Source organism: Meles meles, chromosome 1, assembly GCF_922984935.1.
Source record: "Meles meles chromosome 1, mMelMel3.1 paternal haplotype, whole genome shotgun sequence".
NCBI lineage: Eukaryota > Metazoa > Chordata > Mammalia > Carnivora > Mustelidae > Meles > Meles meles.
In genome coordinates, this window is record NC_060066.1 from 46627794 (window position 1) to 46648802 (window position 21009).

The window sequence follows — 21009 nt, forward strand, 5'->3', positions numbered from 1 at the left end:
GCCTTTAATCACAAGAAAATTGTCAATAAATAGAAATAGAAATAGAAATTGCAACGATGATAGAATAATTAAAATTGATTATTATACATTTACTTATGTTAAGGCATGAGTATATCAACATGGATATAATGAAGATAGAAAGAAATAATATGAAAAAGACCCATATCAAACTTAAAGAGATAAAAAGTACAGCATCCAAAATGAAGAATAGATGGGATGAATAGATTAAGTAGAATTTGCAGAAGGACGGAGCAATAGAAAATAAAAAAGAAGTACAGAGAGGAAAAAGATCAAAAGAAAAGTGAGTAGAGTATTAATGCCCTGAAGTACCATATTAGGAGTTGCTACATATTTAGAATTGAAATCCTAGAAGCAAAGTGGGGAGAAGACAGAAAATATTTAAAGGAAAATAGCCACATTTCCCCCAATCTAATGAAAACTCTTGAGTTCCCAAATCCAAGAAGCTCAACAAATCCCAATAAGGGAAAACATAAAGAAAACCATGCCAAGACACATTATAATCACATTTTAGGAAAGCGGTGATAAAGAGAAGATCCTAATAGTAGCCAGAGAGAAAAAGACATATTCTCATCAGGAATTTTTTTTTTTTTGTCAGAGACTTTGCAAGAGAGAAGACAATCCTCAGCAATAAAAGAAAACAAAATTGATCTAGAATTCTATACCGAGCTTCCTGATTTTTCAAAACTGAAAGTGAAATAAATACTTTCCAGACAAACAAAAGCAGACAAAATTAGTGTAAGCAGATCTACACTGTAATAAATGCTAAAGGAATTCATCAGGTAGAAGGAAAATGATAGGTAACAGATGGAAATTAGAATCTTCATTAAGGAATGGAAAGTGCCAGCAATGGTAAATATATGGTAAATATAAAATACTTTATGTTCGCGCCACCTCGCCACCGCTGTTGCTAAGAAGCCTTGGATACCTGGCCGCGGGATGCTGGGCGTTGTCAGGTGAAGATGGTGGTCACCGGGCCTCAGGTAACCATGGAGAAAGCTTCCGAGCACCATTCTTTTCAATGCATACAAAAAAGAAATATTTACCACCAACAATGGCTATAAATCAATGCAGAAAAGACTTCGGAGTAATTGGAAGATTCAGAGCTTAAAAGATGAAATCACATCTGAGAAGCTAATTGGGGTGAAACTGTGGATTACAGCTGGGCCAAGGGAAAAATTTACTGCAGCTGAGTTTGAAGTCCTGAAGAAATACCTTGATGGTGGTGGTGATATCCTTGTGATCTGGGAGAGGGTGGGGAATCCAGATTTGACACCAATATTAACTTTCTTCTAGAAGAATATGGAATCATGGTTAATAGTGATGCTGTGGTTAGAAATGTATATTATAAGTATTTCCATCCTAAAGAACCTCTAGTTTCCAACAGAGTCCTGAATAGGGAAATTAGCCGAGCTGCAGGGAAGGCCGTGCCTGGAATCATTGATGAGGAAAGCAATGGAAACAATGCCCAGGCTCTCACCTTTGTCTATCCTTTTGGTGCCACACTGAGTGTCATGAAACCCGCAGTGGCTGTTCTGTCCACAGGTTCCGTCTTAACAGACCCATTCTGGCGTTCTATCACTCGAAGAACCAAGGTGGGAAGCTGGCAGTGCTTGGCTCATGTCACATGTTCAATGACCAATATTTGGATAAAGAAGAAAACAGCAAAATCATGGATGTTGTTTTCCAGTGGCTCACGACGGAAGACATCCAACTAAACCAGATTGATGCTGAGGACCCAGAGATTTCCGACTACATGATGCTGCCCGACACAGCCACCCTGTCAGAGCGGCTTCGAGTGTGTCTCCAGGAGGGCGATGAGAACCCACGAGACTTTACTACCCTCTTCGACCTGTCCATTTACCAGCTGGATACCACCTCCCTCCCCAAGGTCATCAAGGCCCATGAACACCTAAATGTGAAACATGAACCTCTCCAGCTCATCCAGCCTCAGTTTGAGACACCACTGCCAGCCCTTCAGCCAGCGATCTTCCCTCCCAGTTTCAGGGAATTACCACCTCCTCCGCCGGAGCTGTTTGACTTAGATGAGATGTTCTCTTCTGAGAAGGCCTGCCTTGCTCAGATTACAAATAAGTGTAGTGAAGAAGACCTGGAATTCTATGTCAGAAAGTGTGGTGACATTCTTGGAGTAACCAGTAAGCTACCAAAGGACCAACAAGATGCCAAACACATCCTTGAGCACATCTTCTTCCAAGTGGTGGAGTTCAAGAAATTGAACCAGGAACATGACATTGATACAAGTGAACCAGCATTCCAGAACAATTTCTGAGGATCATGCCTCTTGAAGCATCTTCTGCCTCCTGATTTTCTTTGTGAACTATTTTTGAATTCTTCAACTCCTTATCAAAATTGTCTATACACTCTTTACCCAGTGAGTTGTAGGTCTGCAACTCCTGTGGTGCCCAGATAGGTATAACATTTCTAACAAGATCGTTATGTAAGATACATTCCATTTTTAAAAATTAAATGACTGAATCTTTACTTTAAAAAAATACTTTATGTTCTTAATTTTAAATATCTTTAAAAAATAATGGACTGCTTAAAGTGAAATAGAAATAATGTGTTTTTGGGTTTAAAACATATGAAGTGAAGTGTATAATAAAGATAGCTCGAAGGGCAGGATGGCAAAATAGAAATATAGTGTTGAAAATCCCTTATACTGTGCATAAAATGATTTATCATTTGAAGGTAGATGGTTGTATTAGTTACCTATTGCTGAATAACAAATTACCCCACAATTTAGCAGCTTAAAACAGTAGTGAACCTTTGTTATCTCAAATAGTTTCTGTGCTTTAGGATGGACTTAACTGGGTGGCTCTTGCTCAGGATCTCTCATGAGGTTGTAGTACATTGAAAGGGGTTGCTGTCATCTGAACACTTTACTGAGAATGGAAAGTGCTTCTGGGATGGCCCAATCATGTGACTAAAAATTTGGTTCTGGGTCATGGCCACAGTCCTCAGTTATTTTCCATATGAACTCTCCATAGGACTATTGAGTGTCTGCAGGGCATGATGGCTGGCTTTCCTCAGAGTGAGTGATGCCAAAAAAAAAAAAAAAAAAAAAAAGTTGGAAGCCACAATATCTTTTTGACCTAGCTTAAGAAGTCATATGCTGTCAGTTTTATATATACTCTTGTTTACACAGGTCATCTCTATTCAGTGTGGGAGTAGATTATATTAGGTCTGAACACTAGAAACCAGAGATTTTTGGAAGACATCTTGGAAGCTGATTAATTAAGCTGTAGTCAGTCAAAGTGACATATTGTAAACTCAAGAACATCAATGAAAAATTCCTTAAAATTTTAGCAAATCTAATCCAACTATGTATAAAAAAGAATAATACCTCTCCCCCACCCAGTTTTATTGAAAAATAACTAACAACATCACTATATTAGTTTAAGGCATACAGCATGAGGGTTTAATTTACATATATTATAAAATGATTACCACAGTAGGTTAAGCTAACATCCATGTTCTCATATGGATATAGTAAGAAAAAAAGAAAAGAATACACTAAAGGAAAAGGAAATTCATCCTTTAAATAAAACTCTTAGGATTACTCTTTTAACAACTTTCCTATATATCATGTGTTAGTGATAGTTACAATTATCATACATTGTATCCCTACTACTTATTTATCTTATAACTGGAAGTTAAATCCTTTTGATTACTTTCCTTCAGTTCCTTTTCCCCCTACACCTGTGTCTATAACCATGTCTTAGCTATTGTAAACAGTGCTGGTTTGAATATAAAAGTGCAGGTATATTTTCAAGTTAGTGTTTTCATTAACTTTGGATATATTCCCAGAAGTGGAATTGCTGGATCATATGGTAGTTCTATTTTTAATTTTTTGAGGATCCTCTGTACTATTTTCCTTAGGGGCTGTGCCAATTTATAGACTCGCCAACAGTGCACGAAGATTTCTTTTTTCCACATCTATACCAGAATTTGTTATTTTGATGATGGCCATTCTAGCAGGTGTGAGGTGATATCTCATTGTGGCTGTAGTTTGCATAGGATAATAAATCTTGACCAATTAAAGTTTATCTCAGGAATTTAGTGTTGGTTTAGCATTCAAAAATAAATATAATTCACCAATTAACAGAAAGTAGATAAACTTATAATCACCTCAATGTATGAAGTAAAAACATTTTTTCTCAAAATTCAACACCCATTCATGATAAAAACTTTACAAGCCAAAATACAAGAAAGGCATTTACAAAATCCATGCAACCAATATCATACTGAATACTTTCTCCTTAAATCTGGGAACAAGGGAAACAAGTCAAGGATGCCTTCTCACCACTTTTTTTCTACTTTTATTGTGTTTTCTAGCTAGTGCAATATGGGAAGAAAAATAAGCCAAAGATATAGAAATTGGAAAAGAAGGACCTTTTATTTGCATATGACATGATCTACTATATTTATTTTTAATTTTTATTTATTTATTTATTTGTTTGTTTAGAGAGAGAGTGCAAGCTGAAGGAGGGGCAAAGTGAAAGAGAGAGAGAGAATCTTAAGCAGGCTTCACACCCAGCATGGAGTCTGATGCAGCACATGGTCACAAGACCCTGAGATCATGATCTGAGTTGAAATCAAGAGTCAGAAACTTAACCAACTGAGCCACCCAAGTTTCCCAATCATTTACATTTAACACAACAACAAGGAATCTATAGAAGGGGCTAGGCAAAAATAGAAGCTACTAAAAGTAACACATAAATAGCAAAGTTACTGGATACAGAGTCAATATTTAATAAAGTAGTTGTATTTCTTTTTTTCAACAAATTAATTGTATTTCTGTATATCCACAGCCAATAACTGGGATTTGAAATTAATATAATAATAGTTATTAATATCATAATATTAATTATTATGCAATATAAATATGACAATATACAATACTATGTAATTATTTTAATATAATTAATTATAACATTAATAAAATAACATAAGAAATTAATATAATAATCTTTTAAAAAAGATTTTATTCATTTATTTTAGAGAGAGAGAGAGAGTAACCACAAGCAGACAGAGGGGCAGAGGCAGAAACAGACTCACTGCTGAGAAGAGAGCCTGATGCAGGGCTAAATGGGGACCCTGGGATTATGAGCTGAGCTGAAGGCAGTTGCTTAACTGACTAAGCCATCCAGGTGCCCCTATAATAATACATTTTAATGGCATTAAAAATGTTTCGTAGTTTTAAAATATGAAATATTTTGAAATTTATAAAATATGTGCAAGAATTATTCACTTAAACATACAAAATTTATTGAAAGAAAGTCTCAATAAATGGAGACTTATGCCAGGTTCACAGGTTGAAAGACTATTGTTAAAATGTCAAGTCTCCCTAAATTATGTATAGATTCAGTGCTATCTATTAAAACCCTGGTGCCTTTTATCATTTGGTTAAAAATTGACAAGTTGATTCAAGAATCTGTATGCAAATTAAAAGCGCTGAAGAGCCAAAACAATTTTTTTAAAGATTTTATTTACTTGAGGGAGAGAGCATGTTTAAGTGGGGTGAGGGTCAGAGGGAAGAGCAGACTTCCTGCTGAGCAGGGAGCCCGATGTGGGACTCCATCCTGGGACTCCCAGGATCATGACCTGAGCCAAAGGTAGATGCTTAACTGAGCCACCCAGGCACCTGAGCCAAAACAATTATTGGAAACGAACAAAATTCGAGAACTTATACTATCTAATTTCTAGTCTTACTCTAAAGTTTTGCAGTAATCAAATAATATGGTATTGGCATGAAGATAGATATACAGAAAAATAGGAGTAGTCCCAAAGTAGATATAAACACTTACTTTCAAAAAGGATTTCAAGGTAATTCAGTAGTGAAAGGATAGTTGTTGCAATAAATTGTGTTGGAACAATTGGATGGACATATGAACCTTGACCCTTAGCATACATTCTGTAAAAAATTAGCTTTAAATGGATTATACACCTAAATGTGAGCTAATACCATAAAACTTACAGAAGAAGACATACGCAAATATCTTTATAGCCTTGGTTTAGGTAAACACATCTTAGAATACAAAATGAACGAAAGTTTCAAAAAAAAGATGGTAAAATAAGAATTAATCAAAATGCAAAATGTTTGCTTTTCATAATGCACTGTTGAGAAAAGGAAAAGGCAAGCTACAGATGGGGAGAAATTATTAGCAAAACATATATCTGATGAACTTGCGTCAATAATAGAAGAACTCTTACAACTCAATAATAAGATAAATATGTGAAAACAAAAATGGATGACAGATCTGTAGACTTGCCCAGAAAAGTTTTATGAATGGTAAATAAGCATATATAAGATTTTGAGCATTGCTGGCTATTAGGGCAATGTAAAATGAAATTACAATGAAATGTTCACATGTGAATATTTTTGGTAACTTTATTTGTAATAGATAAAACTAGAAAGAACTCAAATGTTCCTCGACTGGGAATGAATAAACAGATTGTTGTATATCCGTGCCTGGAATTCTATACAGGAATAAAAAAGAAAGAACTACTGATATATGTAATAATGTGGATGAGTACCAAAAACATTACGCTACGTGAAAGAGTCCATTCTCAAAATAGCATATAATGTATAATTCCACTGATACAAAGTTCTAGAAAAGGTAAAATTATAATGACAGAAAGCAGATTGAAGGTTGCCAGAAGCTGAGGCATGGTGTATGTGTGTGGGGGAGGAGGGGGTTTTGCTGCAAAGGAGCAGGAGAGAACTTTTCGGATGAAGTGAATGTTCTGTATCTTTTGGTGGTGGTTACATGACTGTATTTGTTTGTCAAAACTCATAAATTGTATAATTTTATTGAATATAGATTATACCTCAAAACAGCTAATGAAAAAGTTTTAAGAGAGGTCTGGGATAGAGATAAATGTGTGACTCCTGTGCATATAGATGGTATTCAAGGTTCTGAAACTGGAGGATATATACATGAAGTTTAAAGATTGAGCACTGGCATACTGCAGTGTTTAGAAACCAGGGAGATGAGTATGAAGTCACAAAAAGACTCAGTTGGAGTAGTCAATAAGGAAAACAAACTGTGTGAAGTATCTTGGAAGCCAAATGATAAAGGTATTTCAGAAAGAGGTGAATAACAAATCTGTGTCACACGCTATTGATGGGTCAAAAAGTATAAGGAATTAATATTATTGAATTTAATAGTCAAATATTAGGGCAATTCATATTTTCCCATGACAAGAGAATATTGGCTGGGACTGCATTGAATTGGTCAAAAAAGAATGGGTATAGAATAAATCAGAGATAATGAATATAGGTAACTCCAAATATTTTGTTTTGTTGTTTTATTATAAAGTGAAGAAGTGTAATGGAATATAGGTTAGAGGTTGGTAAGGTAATGAGGGAGATGATGATGACAACGATGATTATGATGATAATGATGATGACGATGATAATTTAAGATGGTGCAATTTATCATGTTTTTATGCTTCATGTGAAGGATTCAGCAGAGAGACAAACATTCATGATATAGGAAAAAGAGGGAATATTTCCAGGAGCAATATCCTTAAGCAAGAGAAATTTGATGGGATCTAGTGGGTCAGTTGAAGCATTGGCCTTGGATAGGGGTATGGACAGTTTGAATTAATAGAGATTTAATGTGTTTTTGGAGAGAGAGAGTATAGTAGGGGCAGAGCGAAAGGGAGAGAGAAATCTTAAGCAGGCTCCATGCCCAGTGTGGAGCCCAAAGAAGGGCTGGATCGCACAGCCCTGAGATCATTACCTGAGTCAAAATCAAGACCAACTGGGCCATCCAGGCGCCCCTAATAGGAGAGTAATTTAGACTGTATGGGCACATATATGATGAGATGTAGATGTGTTGATGGAGCTTGTGGGGATTCAAAAAACGTTGCTTCTGTTTTCTACTTCTATTTTCTCTGAGATACAGGAAGCAAGATAGTCAACCGAAAATGAAGATAAAGGGGAAGTTGGAGGGTTGAAATGAGAACAGAAGAAATGAAACAGCCATCTAGGGTGGATGTGTGAAGGAACCAGGGACATTTGTTTTGATTGTTGGGCAGCATTAAAAACTACTTGTACAGAATGACTATCCCTTTAAAATGAGAACAGTTTTTTTCTGGATTCATCCAGCTATAGGATGCAGGACCAGATTAGATGGAGAAACAAACTTACTCAATATGAGTGTTTTGCTATAAGAGAATGAGGAGGTCAGAGAGAAGCAAGAGAGTTGAGAATATGTGCAAGGGAATGATGATAAAGATGTATTGTGTATTTAAGCTGTGAAAGGAAGTGAGGACATTAAGTGGTGGCCAATAGAAAGGTGGTAGGTTAATGGATTATAGGATCTAATAGGGAGTAAGAATTGTTTAAACCAGGATACTAGAGAATGTAAATTTGAAAAATGAAATCAATGGTTGGGAAAGGGATTTCTTAAAAGTGCAAGATGGGAAGAGGAAACTACAAGGCTAGGGGTTGCTTATGAGAGTGACTATCCGAAATGGGTACAGAGCAAGATTACGGAAAAAGAAGTTGCAGTTATAGTTTTTGTGCCCTGGGTCATATTCCCTTGGTTTGCTTCTGATTTCATCAGCAGCTGTGGCAAACTGTTCCTGTTTGCTTTTGCCTTCCTATCTTGAGCACCTATTTTGCCTTTGCTTTTCTGCCTCAGATCTTTCTCTTGAGAGGTCCCTCAATGCAGGCAAGGGTAGTAAGGAAGTTCAGAGGAGTATGTACGTCTGGCAACAAATCTAAACCAGTTGCAAATAGGAGTGGATGGATATATGCCCCAGGTTCTCTTCTTTGGAAGGGAAGTTCTGTTTAACATGGTTCCCCGAAGGATTGAGTAGCTATTGTGTATTCTGGCAACTAATACAGTAGCATACACTCCTTCCTGTTCCTTTGTTGTTACTTCTGGGAATTATCCCTCTAGTAAATTACCTGTAGCCAAGTACTTTTTTAAGGACCTGCTTTGGAAGAACTAAATTAAGGAACCCAGAAGCCATGTTATTTAAAGGATCATTCAAATGGACATTGAAAATATGATAGTGAAGTTGGAAAAAAGAAAGTTATATAGGAATTACAATCTACAAGGAGCAGGGGCAGCATTACCTAGCCTAGGGCCTAGCACTCAATAATGATTTGGTAAATATTTGTTGAATGAATAATGCATGGAGCATGCTGCTCTTTTACAACCCCATTCTTACGAATTTTGGTTTCCTACTATAAGAACTTCTTGAAGAGTAATTTGTGATGCCTATTGTGTGACATCTATACCACACTGACCTGATTTAAATACGAACATTGAGACAGGTCTAAAGGCAGATAGAAGACAGAAACTACCAATAAGTAGGAAAATCAATTATGTTGCTTTGAATTATCTGTGGAAAGAAATGTCTAGATATTTGCTGAAAGCTATGAAACTGGAACCATTCTGTGTAGCTTAGGGAATTGCAGTGGATTATGTCAGGCTCACTCAGGGTGATCTTCCTTACCTTCCTCTTCAAACGGTGCTCAGAAAAACCTCCTTCTGGACACACTCACCTTCACAGATTGCTTTAATAGAATGCAGGAATTTTTCTCTTGCTACACTTCTTTGTATGAAAGGGTTTTAAATTAATGAAATGTTACTGTAAATTCATTAAGAAACACATTTACAACTTTAATATTTGTGTTCCCTTAATGCATGCCTAAATGGTTCCTGAAAGTGAAACAACAATGTAGGCAGTTGATTAACTTTAAACATTATCTCTAAATGAAACATAGCATATTTATAGGGAAAGAGCTGATTAATGTTGAACAGGAAAATGAGAGGAGCTGATGGAAATATTCACCTAGGAATTATACCTGAGATGCTGTGTTTCTAAATGTAATGTCCTTTTTTTTTTTTTAAATCTCTATAATGAAAATTGTCATTAGGAAGATGGCAGAAGTAGGTTGTTACTGCTGGTAATGAAATAAGACATGAAACACTTGAGAATATATTCATTAAATGTACTCTTGTATTTATTGGTAGAAAGGAAAATGATCTCATTTATGTTGTAGAGAAAGACATTAATGTACACATTAAAGACACAGATTCTGCTATCTTATTCTAACACTTTTAAGCACATATATAGCATAGACCATATGCTTTTAAATGGCTGGAAACCATGAAAGAGTCCCTTTACATTTAAAATTTGTTTTATATTTTATAACTAAAACAGATTAGACCCATAAATACGTAATTTGGTATATCTATGTACCTATATATCATCTATTAAGAAGGATGCTCCAGAATATCCTGGGTATCTCAGTTGGTTCATTGTAGAAAACATGGAAAAACTCATAAATAATAAAAATTCCAACCATCCATAATTCCACTTCATAGATCATTACTATTATCACAATACCATAGTTGGTGAAGGCAGTTTAACGATTTGAATGAAAAGCTGATTCTTATTAAGAGATACATAATTATTGGCTCAGAAAGGGATTTCCTTAATGGAATATTTACTGATGGGTGCCTATGGCATTTATTGAAGTGTTTAAAGCATTTTTATACATGTAATATCATATATAAAGCTATTTTTAAAAATTCATCATGGTCTAGCAATACATTGGAACACTAACTAGCCAGTACAAATGATTTTGTAGAAGAATATTTAAGGACATTGAAAGAGCTTCACTATATAATGCTAAGTGAAAATAGTAGTATCTAAAATAGTAAATAATGATGTGTGCATGTGAGACACATTCCTTTGTGCACGTGTCTGTGCAGAGAAAAGACTATAGGTATACTCCTCATATATCATGATGATTAACTTTGAATGGTGTGTTTTCAATTTATTTTTTGTTTTTTGTACTTTTTATTGATCTAAAATAAACAAGTTCCTTTTAAAAATGTGAATAATTATAAGAAAAAGCATACACATAACTTCTGCCTCTAAGTAAAGCTATCAATTTATGGAAATTTCAGAGAAAGACAGATTTTTTCAAAGATTTAATAACTTTATTTCATATAAAATTTAAATACAAAAAGATATAATATCTGAATATTTCTTTAAAATCTTTACCTAGAAACTAGAGGAGTAGGAAAAAGCTTTAGAAAAAAAGGTAAGGAGATACATGAGCCAAATTTCATTTTAAATAATAGTAGGTAGACCTAGTCTCTTATTCTTTTCACAGAGAATTGGTAGAAAGTAACTCCCTTTCAGAAATGGGTCGCCAGAGGTGTCGATGGCTCTGGCTCACTGTTTATTCCATTATTGTTCTCTGGAGAGTCTTTGATAGAAGCTGAAAAGACAGGAACCTGGTGCTGTAAGCATACTGATGTTCTTTCTTCCTTTTTTTTTTTTTTTAAGATTTTATTTGTTTATTTGAGAGAGAGAGAGAGAAAACAGGAGCAGGGACAGAGAGGGAGAAGCAGACTCCCTTCTGAACAGGGAGCCCGATGCTGGGCTTGATACCAGAACACTGGGATCATGACCTGAGCCAAAGGCAGATACTTAAGCAACTGAGCTACCCCAGTGCCCTTTCTGATGTTCTTTAGATGTTATTCCAGTAAGATTTCTTTAATAAGTTACAAGCTCCTTTTTTTTAAAAGATTTTATTTATTTATTTGACAGATGGAAATCACAAGTAGGCAGATGCAGGCAGAGGGGTGGGGAGGAAAGCTGGCTCCCCGGCTGAGCAGAGAGCCCAATGTGGGGCTCTATCCTAGGACCCTGAGATCATGACCTGAGCCGAAGGCAGAGGCCTTAACCCACTGAGCCACCAGGTGCCCCACAAGCTCCTTTTTTAAAAGTAGGAGTACTGAATCTAATATACAGTCAAAACTTACTATAAATTAATTATATAATCTATTCCTCAACTTTTAGTTAAAATAATGAAATGAACATTTTATGGGTGAAAAGGAGGTCAGAGAAACGATAGAAGGAGTTGGTTGTCACTGGGAGTAAGTAGCAGGGACTTTGAACAGACAGAGGAGTATGTTGGTACCTAAGATTAAGGAGAGTAGGTGCCAGAAATGGAAGGAGTACAGAATGGGTTGACAACTTTTTTCTGTAAAGAGCCAGATAGAAATATTTTAGGCTTTGCAGACCACATGGTTTCTGTCCTAGCTGCCTGGCTCTACCACTGTAGCTTTGAGCAGCCATGGACAATGCTTGGACAATGAATGTGGCTACATTCCAATAAAACTTTGCTAAGAAAAATAAATGGCAGGCTGAATTTCACCTGCAGGCTGCAATTTGCTGACCTTTGATCTAGACTTAAGTGTTGGAGAAAATGTTAATAATACAGATTAAACTGAAAAGTGCATTGTGTCTATTATCTTTGCATTGAGTTAAGCACACAAAATATTTTTTAGTGTTTGAGAACTGTTACCTTACTTAGCAGACAGTTGCTCACATCATCAACAAATGAGTTAAGTTCTACCATTCATCTCTATTCATCTTACTTATTAATAGAAATGACAAGATTAACCAATATCTGTATCCAAACTCAGAGAGTCTGTAGTTACACTTTCCAGCACACCACTACTTCCCTCTCAAAGGTTCCCCTGGCTCTCATGCCTTCTGCTCTGACCTATGCTGGGATTTTCAATTGTTGTATAGATATGAGGAGGCTTGTTTTCTAAAATGGGTCACTGATATGTGGAATTTGAGAAACAAGGCAGAGGATCCTAAAGGAAGAGAGGGAAAAATGAAACAATATGAAACCAGAGAAGACAAACTATAAGGGACTCTAAATCTGGAAACAAACTGATGGTTGCTGGAGTGGAGGCAGGTGGGAGGGATGGGGTGGCTGGGTGATAGACATTGGGGAGGGTATATGCTGTAGTGAGTGCTGTGTATTGTGTAAGACTGATGAATCACAGACCTGTACCCCTGAAACAAATAACACATTACATGTTAATAATTTAAAAAATAAAATAAAATGTGTGCTTCAGATCTGCTCCAGGTCTTTTTTTTTTAACTATGCTAAACTTGTTTCAGCTTCTTCTGTTGAAGAGGTCAAGTTTAGTTTTTGGTAGATCAGTTCACTATATCTAGGTACGTTTTAAAGATTTTGTTTTATTTATTTGACAGACAGAGATCACAAGTAGGAAGGGAGACAGGCAGAGAGAGAGAGAGGAGGAGGCAGGCTCCCCACCGAGCAGAAAGCCTGATGTGGGGCTCAATCCCAGGACCCTGAGATCAGGACCTGAGCTGAAGGGAGAGGCTTAACCCACTGAGCCACCCAGGTGCCCCTCTAGGTATGTTTTAAATACATCATATGCAAGTAGTAGGGAGAATATTCTGGTGACATAATTATGTCCCTTGGGCATGAAAAAAATGGGGCTTAGGGTAGGGTCTGGATGGAGAGAATAGATGAAAGCTTCACTGAATAGCTTGAATTAAAAAAAAAAAGAGAGGATATTGTGACTACTATGGACCAAGTCCTTTTTAGACATTGGAGACAGAATGGGGAGCAGGACTTTAAGAAAGGCACCTGCTTTTACATTGCTTATTTTTCAGCTTAGCTGGAATGCGAGTGAAGGAGAGGTGTAGGTGCAGAGATGAAGAAAGAATTCAACAGATGCAGGATATGATAACAAGAGGTAAATAAGGTAAATTTAAGCTCTGCAAAGATCATTTGGAAGTATGAATGGGGGAAGGGATGTGAAGGATAGCTTATTTCCTCACCTATGTGGCATGGGGGCTTGAGCCAACTTACAGTTTAAAAAAAAGGTGATCTCTGAAGGTCAGAGAACACAGAAGCAGATGACGTTTGTTACATACATTAACCTAAGGCATTTTTTTTAAAAAGATTTTATTTATTTATTTGACAGAGAGAGATCACAAGTAGATAGAGAGGCAGGCAGAGAGAGAGAGAGGAGGAAGCAGGCTCCCAGCCAAGCAGAGAGCCCGATGCGGGGCTCGATCCCAGGACCCTGGGATCATGACCTGAGCCAAAGGCAGCGGCCCAACACACTGAGCCACCCAGGCGCCCTGTTTTTTTTTTTTTTTTAAATTGTAGTCTGTCTCTTTATTCATCCCCTCCCCCTCACAAATGGCACAGTATCAGATATTCTGTAAGAACTTGATTTAATTAATGTTGGAAAGATGCCATTAGTAATGATTATGTTACATGTGCACACAACTGAAATGAGATACTCTCTACTGGGACCACACTTAATCTGATTTACTGTCACTTTTATACTGCTGCTTCAGAAATGGGCTAGGACAGTGATACAGTCTTCTATAACATTATACACATACCCGTATATTGCAGTTTAGCCAATGTAGAAGGTTGGTTCTTGCAGGTCTCAACTTTAGCTCTTCACCGTGTAAAACAAAAGCAAAAACAAAAACAAAAAACAAACAAAAAAACATTGTGTAGTGAAATCTCTTCCTGAATATGCACACTTCCCAACTAAAAAATCTCCACAATGCAAGAAAACCATGGAATAGATTCTTCCATTGTGCCAACAACTGTTTCGTGGGATTTTTGATACAGTTATTCTGGGGGAAACTGTGTTAATTCTTTAACTAAAACACTTTGCTAAATGTTTCTATTTTTTTCATCTTTAAGAGAAACACTATGCTACTGTGTTGAATCTAAAATTCAGAACCACATACACTTATAGTAGAAACGTTAGGTTGAAGGAAGAAACAATGAAAAAAGAAATAGTCATTTTCCTCTGCCTTAATAAGTAGTAGTATAAAAGTGAGTTATTAGGAATTCCAGATTTTTTTTTTTTTACTTAAATGATTGACTTCAGTAACTGCCAACCAGATCTGACTTTAGACTCAGTTTATGGGCTGAATTTCTCTAGCTTCAAAGAAGTGTTCATGATGAACAGAGAATGTAATTGTTTGAGGAGCACAGTTCTTCATTCTACCCTTTCATACTTTATGAAGGTGCATAGTAGAGATGACTTTTGAAAACAGTAAGTGCCAAAATGTTCATTACATTTATGAAGGATGTTGTATAATTTTCCCCTGAAAATGCACTTCAGTGAACTAGCCACTGGATGTCATTGTTGTGACATACAGATGGAATCAAATCCATTTGACTCTTATTAGGAACTGGAGCCTAGGAAAGTTTGAATATGATATCTTCAGGTCTGTAGCAACACATCTGTTCGAAAAGTAAATTCAAATAAAAGAGAGTTCTTAATGTGATCCAATTACAGTTGTTTTTCTATAGCTCAAAGATGTTGAAATCATGCAGATGTGTTTTGGGGATTCGTATTTGGGTTATTTTTAGTGTATTATTATTCATCCATCTTCCTAACAATTTAGGTTACACAACCTAAATACTGTTTTTTTTTGTTTCTCTTATATGTATTTTTACGACCTCAGTATATTTTTTCCATACTCTTGCACCTCTGTGCCTCTATGGCTTTGCTAAACCTGCTTAAGATCATCTAGCAATTGATTTTTTTCCTCTCGGTATATTTTGTGAATCTTGTATTTTTCAAGAATTACCTTCATAATAAGCTGATCTAACTAAAAGAGTGATAGTGTTCCTTGGGAGCAAGATAAGCCATTTTGTTTTTCAGCCATCCTCAGGATAGAGGCTGGCAATCATAAACCAGTGGAAGATTTCTTTGCAGGTTTATGTGGCCAAGTGAAGAAGTGTGGTGCTTTCACTATCTCCTAGTTGCCACCTCCCTGTTCTCCCTCAGTAAATCTTTAAATGGCATTGGTTCTCCCTTGTAATGGGGATATGGTTCACTCTCTAGGGTGCATTTTCCTTGTGATGGTAGCCTATGACTCCTTCCTCTAAATTGTGCATTTAAAGGGATGTCTCAGGCAGTAACCTGAAGTCTTTAAGACCTTCGTCTCTGGACTAAGATAGTCTTGGGTTCTAATCTTAGATAAACCATTTGGTATGACCTTGGTGGTTTCTTTAATGTTTCTGACCTTTGGTTTTTACATTTGTGAAGTGGGTATAATCATTCCCAGCTGGAAGACTTGTGAACACTAAATAAACGAGTAAAGTGCTTAGCATGGTGTCTGGTATCTTTAAATTATTCATATAAAGAGAACATCGTTAATATCACCTGAAACATGTCAAGACAGCAATAATAGTTTCAACAGTGTTGGGGGGCAGAGTTACAGAGTGAACATGCAACAGCATCTTTCCCCCTCTGTGCTCAGAAAATATGCATATCAGGAATAACTGCTAACAGGTTTTTTTTGCTAACTAAAATAATTTCTATAATTTTTATCAAGGAACTTCCTTTTTTTTTTTACATCTATGCTGGCTTTGATAGTCAAAGGGTAAATGTTGAACTATATAGTTCACGACTTGTAGGTCTTCATGATTTACTGTGGATAAAGCATTTTGACAAGTATAAAGAAAATACATTCAATTGTGGTTGACAATTCTAGAAGCAAATTTACCTAAGGTATTTTACCATCTGGCAGCACCTGGAATATGCTGGACACTCAATAACTATTAGTAGATGTGATTAAAGCAACAAATTTAGAAGTAAAGAAATAGCATATATAAATAATTGACTAGATACTCATCATACCAATCTATATCTCTTCAGAGATTGAAGAGGTATGGATTCTGCTTGTTTATTTATTTATTTATTTTTAAGAATTTATTTGTTTATTTGACAGAGAGAGATCATAAGTAGGCATAGAGGCAGGCAGAGAGAGAGAGGAGGAAGCAGGCTCCCCACCAAGCAGAGAGCCCGATGCGGGACTCGACCCCCGGACCCTGAGATCATGATCTGAGCCAAAGGCAGAGGCTTAACCCACTGAGACAACCAGGCACCCCTAAACTGCTTGTTTATTTCAAGGAAATCTGTTTGATGTTGTATGGGGTGTTGTGAAGGGGTACTCAATTGGGTAGCAAAGGTTATCTCTGCTTTCTCATATTGGAAGACCATGCTATTTTGAGTACATGATTTTGGAGGGCAGGTATTTGCATAGCTTATGATCGATTTCATAGTGAAAATAAAATATTATTCTACTCTTGTTCAAGTAATAAGTATTTGCAAATATAAAATCCTAAATGCATTTGTTGTCAGTGTACCTAAAAGAAGAAATATGTAAATTTTAATCAATCATAGGAATAAAATATGAAATGGTTTTATTTTTTGCAACCACTGATTTCAGCTGTTTCTTTCCAATGTCCCTTTCCTATCATTTAGTAACATCTCAGGCAGATCCCATAACTTTCAGATCACTTATAGTTATTAAATCTCATTCCAGTAGTTTAAAATTTCTGTGTTTAGCCAAGCTCTACAATGGTGATTCTCAAACGTTAGCATGCATCAGAATCACCTGGGGTGCTTGTTAAAAACACAAGTCAATGAGTTCTAACCTCAGAGTTTCTGATTCAGTAGGTCTGTGAAAGGATTTGAGAATAATTGTTTCCAATAAGATCCCAGGTGATGCTCTTGCTGGGAACCACTGCTATGTACATTTTCTCCTGCCTATTCTAGGCTCTTGTGCCCTGGCACTCAGTGTGTTCAAGTGGAAAGGAGTGGGGGGTGGGGTGGGAAGGAAAGAAAAATATTCTTACTTAGCTGGCTGTGGCTGCAGTCTTGTCTTGGATGGTTACTGCTCTCTAATTCCACTACTGACTATGTGGCAGGTATTCAAATGCTGGATCTTTTGGGGTATCTCACATGTGGGTAGATTCTTTGAGAGGTCCCAAGGAGTGTGTGTCCCCACTGAACAATTTTCTGATGCATTCGATTCTGCTCTTGTTTGTCTCCTACCTTCACCTTTGTCCCCATCATTTGTGGCTCTCCCCATTCTCTTGTTGCTCTGTGCTGTACTAAGTCAGTTTCTAAAACCTTGCTAGAATAGTCTTTTAACAACTGAAATTGGACCATATCCTTCCTTGCGTCTTTTTATCACTCCCCGTCCTCGGCCCCTACTTAACACCTTTCAGGGACTTCATAAAATCTTAACTCCTTACAAGGGCCCCAAGGCCCTGAATGATGTGACCTTTACTTCTCTAACCATAGTTAACTACTTTTAAGCCTTTCGCTTGTGTTATCCCCATCATAAAACTCTTCTTCAGGGGCACCTGGGTGGCTCAGTGGTTTAAGCCGCTGCCTTCGGCTCAGGTCCCGATCTCGGGGTCCTGGGATCGAGTCCCGCATCGGGCTCTCTGCTCCACAGGGAGCCTGCTTCCCTCTCACTCTCTCTCTGCCTGCCTCTCTACCTACTTGTGATCTCTCTCTGTCAAATACATAAATAAAAAAAAAAATCTTAAAAAAACAAAACAAAACAAAAAAAAACTCTTCTTCATTTCAGGTCTTCCTGGGCTGTCCCTCTGCCAGAACTACTCTTTCCCAAACCTTCACATGTTAGTTTCATTTTCTTTCTTTAGTCTCAGCTTATATCTCATATACTCTCCAAGACTTTTCTACCTTCCAGTCTTAACATTGCTTCTTCTTCTCATAGGACTCTTGTTTCTTTTGTTTCATGGGGCTTTTTGCAATTTTTTTTTAAGATTTTTTTGTTTATTTGACAGAGAGAGACACAGCGAGAGAGGCAACACAAGCAGGGCGACTAGGACAGGGAAAGCAGGCTTCCTGCCGAGGAGGGAGCCTGATGTGGGGCTCAATCCCAGGACCCTACGATCATGACCTGAGCTGAAGGCAGACGTTCAAGGACTGAGCCATCCAGGCGTCCAGCTTTTTGCAATTTTTTAATATGTTTGTATTTATTTTTTTAAAGATTCTATTTTATATTAGAGAGCATGCAAGAGGGCATGCGCACACACGAGGCAAGGGAGGAGCAGAGGAGGCGGAGAGAAAGAAGGAAAGGATCTCAAGCAGGCTGTGTTGAGTGTGGAGCCTGCCCTGGGGGTTCATCTCATGACCCTGAGATCATGTCCTGAGCCAAAACCAAAAGTTAGAGGCTTAACCAACTGAACCACCCAGGCTCCCCTGTGTTTGTTACTGTCTTTTTTTTTCTCTTTGAGATTATAAACTACATTTGAGCAGACACCTCATCTGCACTGCATACTCAGGGCCTGGGATGGCAATTCTTGTATAGTTAGTACTCAATACATTTTGACTGAAGAAATGAAGGAAGGGTCATTTGGGCTGGTCTTCTTGAGGTTCCGGGCGAATCTTCACTTGGAGTTAAAAGTCAAGTGTTGGTATAAAGATAGGTCATCATAGAGGAGGTAATGGGCTAGTTTGGGGACAGTCGTGGGAAAGATTACTTCTTTTGGGAGCCTTATATCTGTGCTGAAAAGTAGGGAAATGTTCTGTAAAGTTACAGATTTTACTTGACAGGTAGTACAATGTATTTATAAAGAGTTCAGACCTTTGACTCAGATAGTTTGTTATTTGGGTTCTCTAAGAAAGAGATACTAAAGGAGAGACTAGACCTGCAAGAGATTTATTTGGGTAGAATATCTGTGATGGAAGCTGGGGAAAGAGCCAAGGGTAGTGAGAGAGCTCTCAGACCACATTGCAAGTCTGATCCCTACAAAGGATTGATGAAAGAGAGGAGGTTTGGGTAAGAAGAGTCTTGGACGGCAGTGAAGTCCTAAGAAAGTTTTGGCAAGTTTTATGGTCACTTTTCAAACCCAGGTGGCCATGTAATGTTATATTTCACAGAAATGGGTGTACTTTACTATCCTGGCTGCACTGAGTTTTTAACTGGAAGCAGTCTGTGGGAGGTATGGTGTCGGTGCCTGTGTGGTGGTGGATTCAGAGTACATCTTGTTGGTGCCATAGGTCAAAAGTGGATAATAATAGGAAATCTGAGTGGTGTACTTTGATGCCCAGAAGAGTTTGATATGCATTTGTAAAAAAATTGGTATTAGTAGTATCACTTGCTTTTTAGTTTATCCTATTATCATGGCAAGACACTAATCTACATTTCTCATGGCCTGCAATTATATTTTAGTCATGTGAGTTTCATTTCTCTTTTAAAATTGTCATATTAATTCATGAATATATGTTCACTATAAACCATTTAAAAAATAAAGAAAAATAAATGGGTATCTCACTTATTTTCCTAAGCAGTAACTGCTGCTAACCTTTATTATATTGCTTTCTGGATTTTTCCATATAATTTGTTTATATTCATACATATACATATTCATATACACAAACATTGCATAGTTACACACATGAGTACACATAAACATACAGCTACATAGTTTTGTTTTTATAAACACAGGCTTGTGTTATATGTATTATTCCATTTCTTGGTTTTTCTTCTAATGATTTTGTTTAGGAGAGCTGTCCTTGTTGGAATATATAATAGCTATTTTCAAGCTTTCATAAGTAAGAATTAGCTGAGATTCTAATTAAAAATGCAAGTCCTATGAATTCAGTAGGCCTGGGACAAGCTTGGCTCAGGAATCTACTAAAATCTGGTGATTCTGATGCAGATAATCATTGGACTATAGTTACAGAAACACTAATAGAATTTTTTTTTATCATTCTGTGACTTTATTATATTCAATAGTATGCATGTTTCATAATTTATTGATTTTTTTTATTAATGAAGAGTTAAGTGTTTTCATTTTTAATTTTTACCAATGAAGTCTAGAATGAACATTCACTTTCTCATAGCATCAAGTACACAATTTAAGTTTACATAAAAAATTCCTATGTAAGAGTACACTTATTTCTTTTTCTTGCAATTGAACCTTAAGGTTGGTGTGGTTGTTAATGTTCAGTTTAGCTCATATTAATATATGATTGTCAGGATATTAATTTTGGGACTTATTACAAATGCATAAACTGGCGTTTTGAAATCTGATTAGTCTGTAAGACACATATAAAATTATTTCTGCGGTTATAGCCTTGTCCAATATCTTTGGGGACTCTAACTTTGTCATAGTTATTATACTAATTAACAAGAAAACATTCCCTAAAACCTGGCCTAAGGAGAATGAAGACATTTAAGGAAATGTTTATTGTAATTCTAATTTGGATTCTGAGCAATCTGCTTTTGGGGAATTGACTGCTCACCAAGATTGAAACCACAAATAGAGGTTAAATCAGATCTGTAGGTCAG

At 36.7% G+C, this 21009-nt stretch overlaps 1 pseudogene; it reads left to right on the forward strand.

The window, feature by feature from the left end:
* The first annotated feature begins 927 nt into the window (after positions 1–927).
* LOC123948932 lies at positions 928–2524 on the forward strand (annotated as a pseudogene).
* The last annotated feature ends 18485 nt before the right edge of the window (positions 2525–21009 follow it).